Here is a 9778-nt window from a genome sequence, read left to right as displayed (position 1 = left end):
AGACATGGATAAATCAGTTTGCATTCAGGTGACAGGATAAATACACACTGTGTCTTGTCATTGGATACATCACTCACCTTAGAAGTGAGTGGTGGAGGTGCAGGGTGATATTTCTGCCCTACAGGCATGTGTGGTAATCCTGTCTTGCGCATTTAAAAGCTTTGCTTTGATGACTACATTAGGGTCACAGATATTGGTTTATGTTTTGGACAAAAATAAAGTTACGTTCTTTTGAAGGTGCCGGGATATTATTGAAGAACCTTTACACAATCCCAGAGACTCTTTTGCCTCATAAATAAAATGATTAATTAGAATGTTGACATTTCTTTTGACAGCAAGTACGCTCATAATATATTTGACTCCAGCAGTCTGTATGGATTATGAATATTCTTGTTAAAAATCATTTTCAAAGTTGTACTTTCTAACCTTTCAAATATAGTAGGTGTTTATTTCTCTAATTTACAGGCAGTCATTGGGATGAGGCAACCTTTTTGCCACAATAAAATGTTGGCATTGTACTTCTCTGCAAACCACGGATACGTGGTGCAGCATCCATTCTCTCAACTTTCTTCTGGTCCCTAAGCTCTTGTATAATCACGGCATGAGGGAGGAATAGACATTGTGTGTGAAACCACCCACCCTGTTCTCCTCCGTGCTCATCACGGCGGCAGAAACATCTTCAAGGTCTTTGGGTCGTCTCAGCAGCCGGGTCCAACCTGGGGCTGAATCTGAGACCCTGATATTCCACCACCAACCCTCTTTGGGTGAGTCTTCAGCTGACCAGTACGAGGACTGTTGCCCACCGGGGATGACAGCGCTGGCCCTGGGCTAAAAGAGCCTCTCAGGTTTCTTAGCAGGCTTTTAGCCGTCATTAACATCGACGGTATTGATCGCGCAGCTCCGAGCAACAGATGGACGCAGCCTCAGGAGGGTTTCAGAGTCCGGACTGCCTGTCATTCACCACCCAGGATGATATAGTGTAAAACGGGATCAAGGCCGGACTGGGCTGATCAATACAAGGTGCTAATGATGGGGATGAGCATGTTGGATGAAAGACGGACTCAGGAGATGCCTGGAAAGTTATGCAAAGAGACATTTATTTCATTTTTCGGGTAAAACAGTGGAGACGCTCTGACACGCCATTGAAAATCACAGTTGTTACAACATAACTGGAATGGCGCCATTTCTTAAGGATCAACCTTAAGTAATGGCCGCATTCCAGTAAGCTGGTCCAGCTCCACGACCCTTGACCCTGCTGGCTCACTGGTCCGGCTCATGGAATTCCCAAAAGACACACAGCCATCATTAATTGTATTAAAGGAATATTTCACCCAACAAATGGCTGTTTGGATATCATTTACTCACCTTGTGTTACCTTGAAATCCATAAAATAAACATCTTGATGAATTGAATTAAATGGGCCAAGGTTAAAAACAACAAAACTGTATCAAAATATCCCTTTAAAAACTCTCACATAACTCATATTCATTCTTCATTCACCATGGAGGCAGACAAGAAACACTGTTATCTTCAAGAAGTCAAAGTAACACAAGGTGAGTAATTGAGTCATTTTGTGTCGGAGTTATCCCTCTAATTAGAAATTATTTTAAATGTTTCCTCAGACAAAACTGTCTCAGCATAAAATGTATGAATTGAACAGTCTAAGAATACAAACGCCAATAAAAAGACTTTTATGGCTTTGACACATTAACAAATAATCCGTCTAAAAAGTGGAGATACTCATCCGTGACTGTTTTGCATAAAAACTATTCATACTGGCAGTGATGTGAATTTGAAACAGTTGTGACATTTTTTCAATAAAAGGTTAGAGTAGATTAATGCAGGCAGACGGCCGACGAGGATCCTATTTTTACCGGTAAACTGTTATTTGGCCTAAATGACAGTAAGCTATTTTTATTGACTTTCCTGTTAGTGAAATACTCTGAGAGAGTTTGAGTTGCCTCTTGTAAACAGTTACACTGTGGATACGTCTGGGGTTTGATGTGAAAGGAGAGAAGAACTGGATCTGGTCTGCTGCCTTCGTCAAGGTTGAAAGGAGAGATAAAGTGTGTCGTCTTGATGTTGTTGGCTCTTCTAAACGAGAGTACGTTTTGAATGTGTCCGTTTCACCCAACGCAATTTCTTGATCTCTTTTATTGGCATAACGAAGGTTAAAAAAAGCGACATTGCTCGTCAAGAATGACATATGGAATGTTTCAAGTTTTGAAATGTATGTCATGATTCAATCATCAGAGTTAGGGTTAACTGTTAGCTGAAATTCAGCTGGCTGGCAAACAAGCTAGCATTACACGTCTAAAGTAGGTAAAAACCAGATACACGTTAAGCAAGCTCAAATCAGTCGGGAGTGGATTACCATATTATAACTCAAACCAAAGAGTCACATTCTTTAAATCCTCTTATTTCCTTGTTCTCTATGAGCCTCATAATGGACTCTAGCTGGTTCACAGACGAAACCAATAACCTCGCGTTTCGGTCCTTTTGAGTCTTGTGGCTCGAAGACAGCTAACCTTTTGCTGCCGTCTCAGTGATTCCTCAATTCCTTTCCCCGATTGAAAAAAAAAAGGCTTCTAGTTCAACCACAAACATTGTGACACCTAGACCTTTCCTGACTAATCCTCATTCAGATGAAATAGAGAAGGTGACAGCTCAGTGAATGTGTGTGAGACAGAATAAATAAATCACCCCTGAAATAGTTTACTTGACCATGGAAAGCAGAATTTTCTCGTACAATATTTTATTGTTCGTTCAAGCAGAGCCTTCGAGTCTGTGTTTCATTACATAGAAGTGAAAACACCATCAGTAGCCTTAAACGGACTACTGGAAACAAACTGTTTACAGAATCCTCGCCACATCAGCATCAGCATCCGCATGGTTCATTAGGTTAATTTGAGGCATATAGTGAATGCACTATGAATAAAAGCACTATATAAATGCCGTCCATTCCAGTTTTTTTAACGTCTCAATGGATTGCAATTTATTTCCGGGTCAAAGGGACATGAGACATGTTCACCACCGGACCAGCCTCTCTCACTACATCTCATACATAATACATTATTTTAGCTGCAAGCACAGTCAGACTGCATCTCGTCAGCTCGGTTCTCATGACAAACTGCAATATTCAAGTCTGGAAAAACACCCACAGATATTTAAGCCTTGGCTAAGCCCCGCCCCTTGGTGCCACTCCATCAAGCTGTCAGAGTTACCATGGAGCCCACACTATCACTAACTCACTGAAATAATCTTATCTAATTTTTGGTAAAACAAAAAAGCAATTTCAGAGAGAAGCAGCTAGAAGGGTCTAATCTGTGTTTGAAGGTCGTATCAGGACGTCAAACTCAAACGGGTTCAGCAGTGAAGACAGGTTGAAAAGATTTTTAAAAATAGAAGCTAAAGCTACACATCACGGTGTGTTCAGTAGCTGCGTAACATGGAAGAGCTAATGCTAGTTAACAATAGGTGTTATCGCTTTCCAACTTAAAATGGAGAAAACCTCATTAACAGCTATTAAAAGCTTGTTCAAGAGATTTGACAAAAGCCAGAGCGAGTAGGAAAGAAGTAAACTCGATGTCTGAGCGACAAAGCGTGGTATCAATCACGTGTCTATCAAGACGTCTTTCTCAAGCTGATTCATCCACGGTGTTGCCAACAATCAGCCAAACCAAAAGAAACATTGCGATTGGATTTCCTCACTTTGTTCCTTTTATTTTTTTTTACAATAATTTGAAACTACATTTGGGAACATTTTTAAAAAGGTTGTTTAGTTTGAGTTAAAACACTTAAAGGTCCACTGTGTTTCCCATTGAAAGCATGTGGGAGAACTACGGTGGCCTTCAGGTAACGTGAACATGTGATTGGCACTCTGTAGAAACAGTGTTTTGCTTGTCCAGTCTGGGCTTCTTTAGGAACATGAGAATACTAAATGATTCCATATTATATTACAAAAAAACACCCTACATCCAACACACTCGCCCTTTAAAGCGTCAAATTCTCAAGGTGCAGTAAATATAATTCAGTTCTCTGGTGGGACGAATGTCCGCCAGCAGGCGTCCCTGCTCCACTGTGTAAAGGACACTTAGGTGAACTGCATCTCTTTCTGCTGTCACACGGAAACAAACGTCTTCAAACTTCATTTCATTGTGACCGCATGATACATTTGTCACTGTGGTATTTCGTTAGATGACATGTCTTCAGGGGCCGGAGGACTAGAAAAAGCGCTTACAAGTACAGTCCATTTACCATTTACCATATTCAATTCATTTGCTCCTGCCGCACATCACTCTTTGTAAACTTAATTTCATAAATGTGACACCAGACACACAAACAAACACACACACACACACACACACACACACACACACACACACAGACGCACACTCAGCCAGCCAGCCCGGGGAAGACAACATGTGACAGTTGGTGGATGGTTTGTGCATGCAGAGCCCAAATGAAAATGAATAGGACGGTAGGGAGCACAGAGGGCAGACAGCGGCGTGGTGTTTGGGTAAGGAGGGGTCACGGGGGGCTGAAACACAGATAGGGGTCACGGGGGGCTGAAACACAGATAGGGGTGACGGGGGGCTGAAACACAGATATGGGTGACGGGGGGAGCTGGCGAGCATGTCTGGGGTAGCAAAAGACCCAAAGGAGGGGCAATGGAATTACTCCCTTCTCAAATTTAGTTAAACATTTTGAGTTATCATTTGATTTTTGTGATAGCTTCTGAGCAGGTATTGGACAGTATGAGCCACAGGTTAAAGCAAGTCTCTTTAAAATGTTACTGTGGACATTTAGTGTACTCAACAGTTGATAATCTGGCCTCTTAATTTATTGTCTAGTGATATGGTATCACACAAGTGCTGATTGACGGCCCCATGCCAATGCCGGGCACCGCGCGGCCCACCCATGCTCATACGCGGCCATGTGGCCTATCTCTATTCATTTAAATGTTCTGTATTTGCAGCTGTTATATTCTTCATGCATGGCTGTACCCACCGTTGAGGTCGCCGAGCTGTTTCAGTGCTGCTAGTGGTACAATATATATATATATATATATGAACTCAACAAGGCATTCTAGGACTGAGATACTGTATATGAGGTGTAAAAAGTCAGAATAATTAAAGATGGTTTTCATCGAAGGTCAAAAGGGAATTTAATTCACATTAACCAGCACGGAGAGAAGAGATGCAAGCAGTGCCGGGTTGATTGGCCATTAGAGAATAATTAGTGAGAAAAAAAGTAATTTAGTGTAAAGTTGTATGTTTATATAGAGTTTAGCTATTTGAAAACCATAAGACAATTATGCCGTTTGAGGTTTTTTTAATGCCCTGAAAAACAAATTCTCTGAGGTCAAACTCTGGACGAGGCCAGTGAACGCAGCGGAGAAGAATGAGGAGGTGGGAAGTTAAGGTAAGTTCTTTTCTATTGGACATTTCAGCAACAAGGAAATTTAAGGTGCAAAAGATACACATTATGAAAGAGCAAAGTAAAATCATAGCTTCAGTCATTTCAGACCCCAGAGAATATCAAATAAAAGCTAAAGTAGAAGAAAAAATGTAATCGCAATTAACGCAATTAAAGCAGCCAGCGGCCAACAGAAAAGCCTTCAGCCTTCATGATGAAGAAGTGAGAGTTGCAGACCTGCAGATTTCTGGGAGTTTGTTCAAGATATACGCGACGTTGTGTGTTTTAACCCTGACCCCACCTGAAAGAAAAGACATGTTCACACTTTGTAACGGACCAAAAGTGTAAACAATTTTGAAAATTAAGCGAGCAGGATGTGATATGCTGTATATTGTTCTCCAGAGTTTGATGGTTGATTAGGTAAACTCGCGTCAGAGCATTTACATTGATTTTAGAGGGACACGGACAACACATTTCCAGGACCTGATATGGAGGCTCTGGCTGCTGCTCTGATATTCTGAATTTTGTCCATTAGAAGGAATACAATACACGGATGAAATATTAAGTGCCTGTTGTCGGAGATTTGTCTGTGTGTGTGTGTGTGTGTGTGTGTGTGTGTGTGTGTGTGTGTGTGTGTGTGTGTGTGTGTGTGTGTGTGTGTGTGTCGCTTCAGATCCTCAAGGTGTTTTGAAAGTTGAGAATCAGTAAATCTGAGAGCAAAGAGGCTCAGAGGGGATTGGTTCAGAGAAAAAGAAAAATGGCCCTCACATCAAATACGAGTGTAAAAGGAAAAGCGGGCAAATGAAAGTCCCTGGAAAATGGCCAAAATAAATTAATTTGAAATCCTTTCATGGCAACCACTCAGGGTATTTGATGTAATCTTTTATTTCGTTTAACTCAATTGCCTGTGACTTGACTGAAGCTGGAGCAGGCAGAGAGCATCTGGTGACACATGTGCCTCTCTCTTCAAACGCACAAGGACGCATGAGCCTCTGTAGCACGAACAGGAAGTGTTGCGATACAACCCCTGTTTTAAGGCAGACATGAAATGAATAACAAACTGTCACATTAAAAGGTAACACAATGTGTAGCACGGTTAATGCAAACCCTATTCACCATTTAGGGTGACGACATTTTGATTTTACAGGTGTCACACTGTTGCACTCCATCCATCCATTATCCAAACTGCTCTTCCTGTTTAAGGTCGCGGGGCGCTGGAGCCGATCCCAGCTGTCATTGGGCGACGGCAGGGTTCACCCTGGACAAGTCGCCAGTTCATCACAGGGCAGACATACAGACAGGCAACCTACGGGCAATTTAGAGTCCAATTAACCTAAGCTGCATGTCTTTGCTCTGTGGGAAGAAGCCGGAGAACCCGGAGGGAACCCACCCTGACACAGGGAGAACATGCAACCTCCACACAGACGGAGCTGCCAGACTTGCTGTGAGGCGACAGTGCTAGCCACTACAGCACCGTGCAGCCCACTGGTGCACTCGCTGAAGATGTATTATCCCATTTTTGGCAAAGTAAAAAAGTGATTTCAGACAAACGCACACATAGAACGCTAACATATGCCATTTGAAAGCTACATCCTGGATGTCGAGCTAAATTAAAAGAGACATTTTTTTTTCTTTCTGCCACAAAGTCACAATGTCTGCAAATGAGAAATCAATGCGTGCTAGAAGAGTTCTCAAAGGAAAGACCTTGTGTTCTCCATCAACGATAAAAGAATGTTGTGTGTTCGTTGTTATCTTAAAGTCATTGCAATGCCTCTCAGCTCACGCTCCAACGTATACTCTGAATCAGTTTGAGCCGAGTCTTCACAATCTGCACTCGTTAGCGTTTAGGCTCAGCGCTGCAGATGGCGGGGATGGCGTGCAGGCTCATTATTTAACAGGCCAAACAAGAGTGTGAATTATCAGTCTTCCTTGAGGCACTGTGACTTGAGTAATTACCAATCAAAGAGGACCTGCTCGCTCTGCATGCCGGCTGTTGCTGCGTGTTGTCAGAAGATGACCCTGTCTGTCTAATTGGTGGCACGTTGTGCGTCGCCGGCTCTGCTCTGATGACCCCGAGGCCGGAATATGAAATTATAGAGTCGGAGCCGTGCTTATTGCTCACGTATTGCTTGACAGATCCCACTGTCTTGTTACTTACACAGACTGTGCTTCACTGCTTTTACATTATGAATTGTGTCTGAATTAATTCATTCTTGATGCATTATATTCCTGTCCTTATTTGTTTATTAATAAGCAAATCAAGAATAGCTCAATTACATTTTTTTAAAAACATTTGCACTTAAATCCAATTATAAATTAGATGAAAGGTGATTCAAATGTGTTTTTTTTTACTTTCACAAAGCTAAATAAATTTTAAAAAACAGCCAATTTTGGAAGTATTGAATAAATGGAACGTTCTAGAAATACACAAGACAATATGAAATATATATATATATATATATATATATATATATATATATATATATATATATATATATATATATATATATAAATCAGAAAATATACTAATCCATTATTAGTAATATTATTTTTTATTTATTAATCACTATATTTGTTCACACTTTTATTTTTTAATGTATGTGTTGATGTGATTTGTTATTATAATATTTTGTAAAAGTAAATAATTAAATAATTAAATGAAAAGAGTCTTCAGTGCAATATATATATATTTTTTTTTAATTTTTTTTTTTAGGAACATCATGTAAGTGTGATATCATCCAAATCCACTTTCACGCAGGGCTTTATTGGAGGGTCTCTTTCTCCGCGCGGGTCCCCGGGGAGCAGGGGTGTGGAGCGAGGCCGCGCGCAGCACCTGCCCCCTCTGTGCCTCACTTCCAGGCAGCCGGAGAGCCCACAACAAAAGGAGATGCACACTGGCGCCGTCCAACGACGGAGACGCTGCTGCGTCAAGTTCACTGTGGAGCGCAAGAAAAATACCGGAAGTTAATTGATTTTACCTTCAAAATTAAAGCTGTTTGAAAGGGGACGTATATTAGGCTAACCAGACGTAGAGCTTAAACATTTGGGTAAACTGGTTGGTGGTTTTCCTATTTATGCCAGATCTATACACTATTTATCAAACCATTTGATAACAGAATACCTTAAAATCTTTCCTAGAAAATCATTCGGTAGAGCCGACGTCTTCTTTAATGTGCAAATGTTCTCCAACTATCTTTATAATTCTGAACACAACACATGTTGAGGATTACTATTTACACTTCAGCCAGCTCATAAGAGGCGACAGTTGTGTGATGTTACTACTTTTTTAGTCGGTAAGATTTACCGTACAGCATTAGTCATCTTGAAACCTTCTTTGAATACACTATGCTGGAGTAGAGATCAGCTGACATAAATACATAAGGTTGGTAGCTCTAATTGTAAATTGAGGATCACGTACAAAGTCATGTGAATGTGGTCTTGATACCCTGAATTAAACATTAGGACAAAAAGAATAACGTTTACTCAAGTATATTAGATTTCTTTAGCATAGTAGTAGTAGAAGAGCATCATGGTTTCAGAATCAGTATTTCCACAGTAATATAACATTGCTCCATTTCTTTAGTCCAGTCAGAGAGACAAAAGTGACATTAAAGGTATTTGAAAAACATAAAATATTCTGTGCTTTTGAGAAGTTCCTCTGTCTCCCCGTCTCTGAGCCTATACCATCTTTAATTTACAGTAAAGATGCAAAATCATAAAACAAAAATATTATTCAAGAATTAGAAGAATTATTCAAACATATATATATATATATATTTAAATTAGACAATACACTGATTAATTAATGTAGTTACTAACAGTAGAAGTTATACGAGCTGGCTATTCAAGTAAAGACAGATGGGTTAAAATTATTCGGCAGCAGACGTTTAATTTGTCATATGGATACCGGAAGTACTCTTGCTGGATTTTCGCGGGCTTGACACTGGTAAAAGGAGACCAGAAGGTGATCGAAAGAAAGCAGGGATGCAGAGGAGAGGAAGAAATTAGAGAGAGAGACAGCGAGAGAGATAGAGAGAAGCTGGCTCGTCCTTGAATGCGGGGAGAAGGAGAGTTACAGTAACAAAGCTGCGCTTCTGACATCTGAAACACGGGTGCTGGTTCCACCGACGTCGCGAGCAGCATCACCCAGCCTCCTGCTCACCATCCGCGGCTCCGCATCCGCAGCTGCCCGCGAAGACGACTATCCGCATCATAGGTAGGTAAACAAACCCACACCTGTCACCAAACCCCGTTATCCGTCTCCTCGTCTGGTTCGGTCTCATTCAGCCCACCTTTTGGCGCAACATGCGCTGAACGGCAGATGCGGGTTTTTTTTTCTCCCGGGATGTTGTTGAAAAGC

The 9778-nt window shown here is 41.1% G+C and overlaps 1 protein-coding gene across 1 annotated transcript in view; it reads left to right on the top strand.

The window, feature by feature from the left end:
* The first annotated feature begins 9362 nt into the window (after positions 1–9362).
* cntn2 (contactin 2) overlaps positions 9363–9778 on the top strand; it is a 54119-nt gene continuing 53703 nt past the window's right edge. The window contains exon 1 of the mRNA XM_068593443.1: positions 9363–9634. The gene's annotated coding sequence lies outside the window, so the exon portion shown is untranslated. The remainder of the gene's footprint in view (positions 9635–9778) is intronic.

Source organism: Clinocottus analis, unplaced genomic scaffold, assembly GCF_023055335.1.
Source record: "Clinocottus analis isolate CAN_PGR_092001 unplaced genomic scaffold, fCliAna1.0.p SCAF_3, whole genome shotgun sequence".
In the NCBI taxonomy this organism is placed as follows: Eukaryota; Metazoa; Chordata; class Actinopteri; order Perciformes; family Cottidae; genus Clinocottus; species Clinocottus analis.
This window is presented reverse-complemented; position numbering and strand designations above follow the sequence as displayed.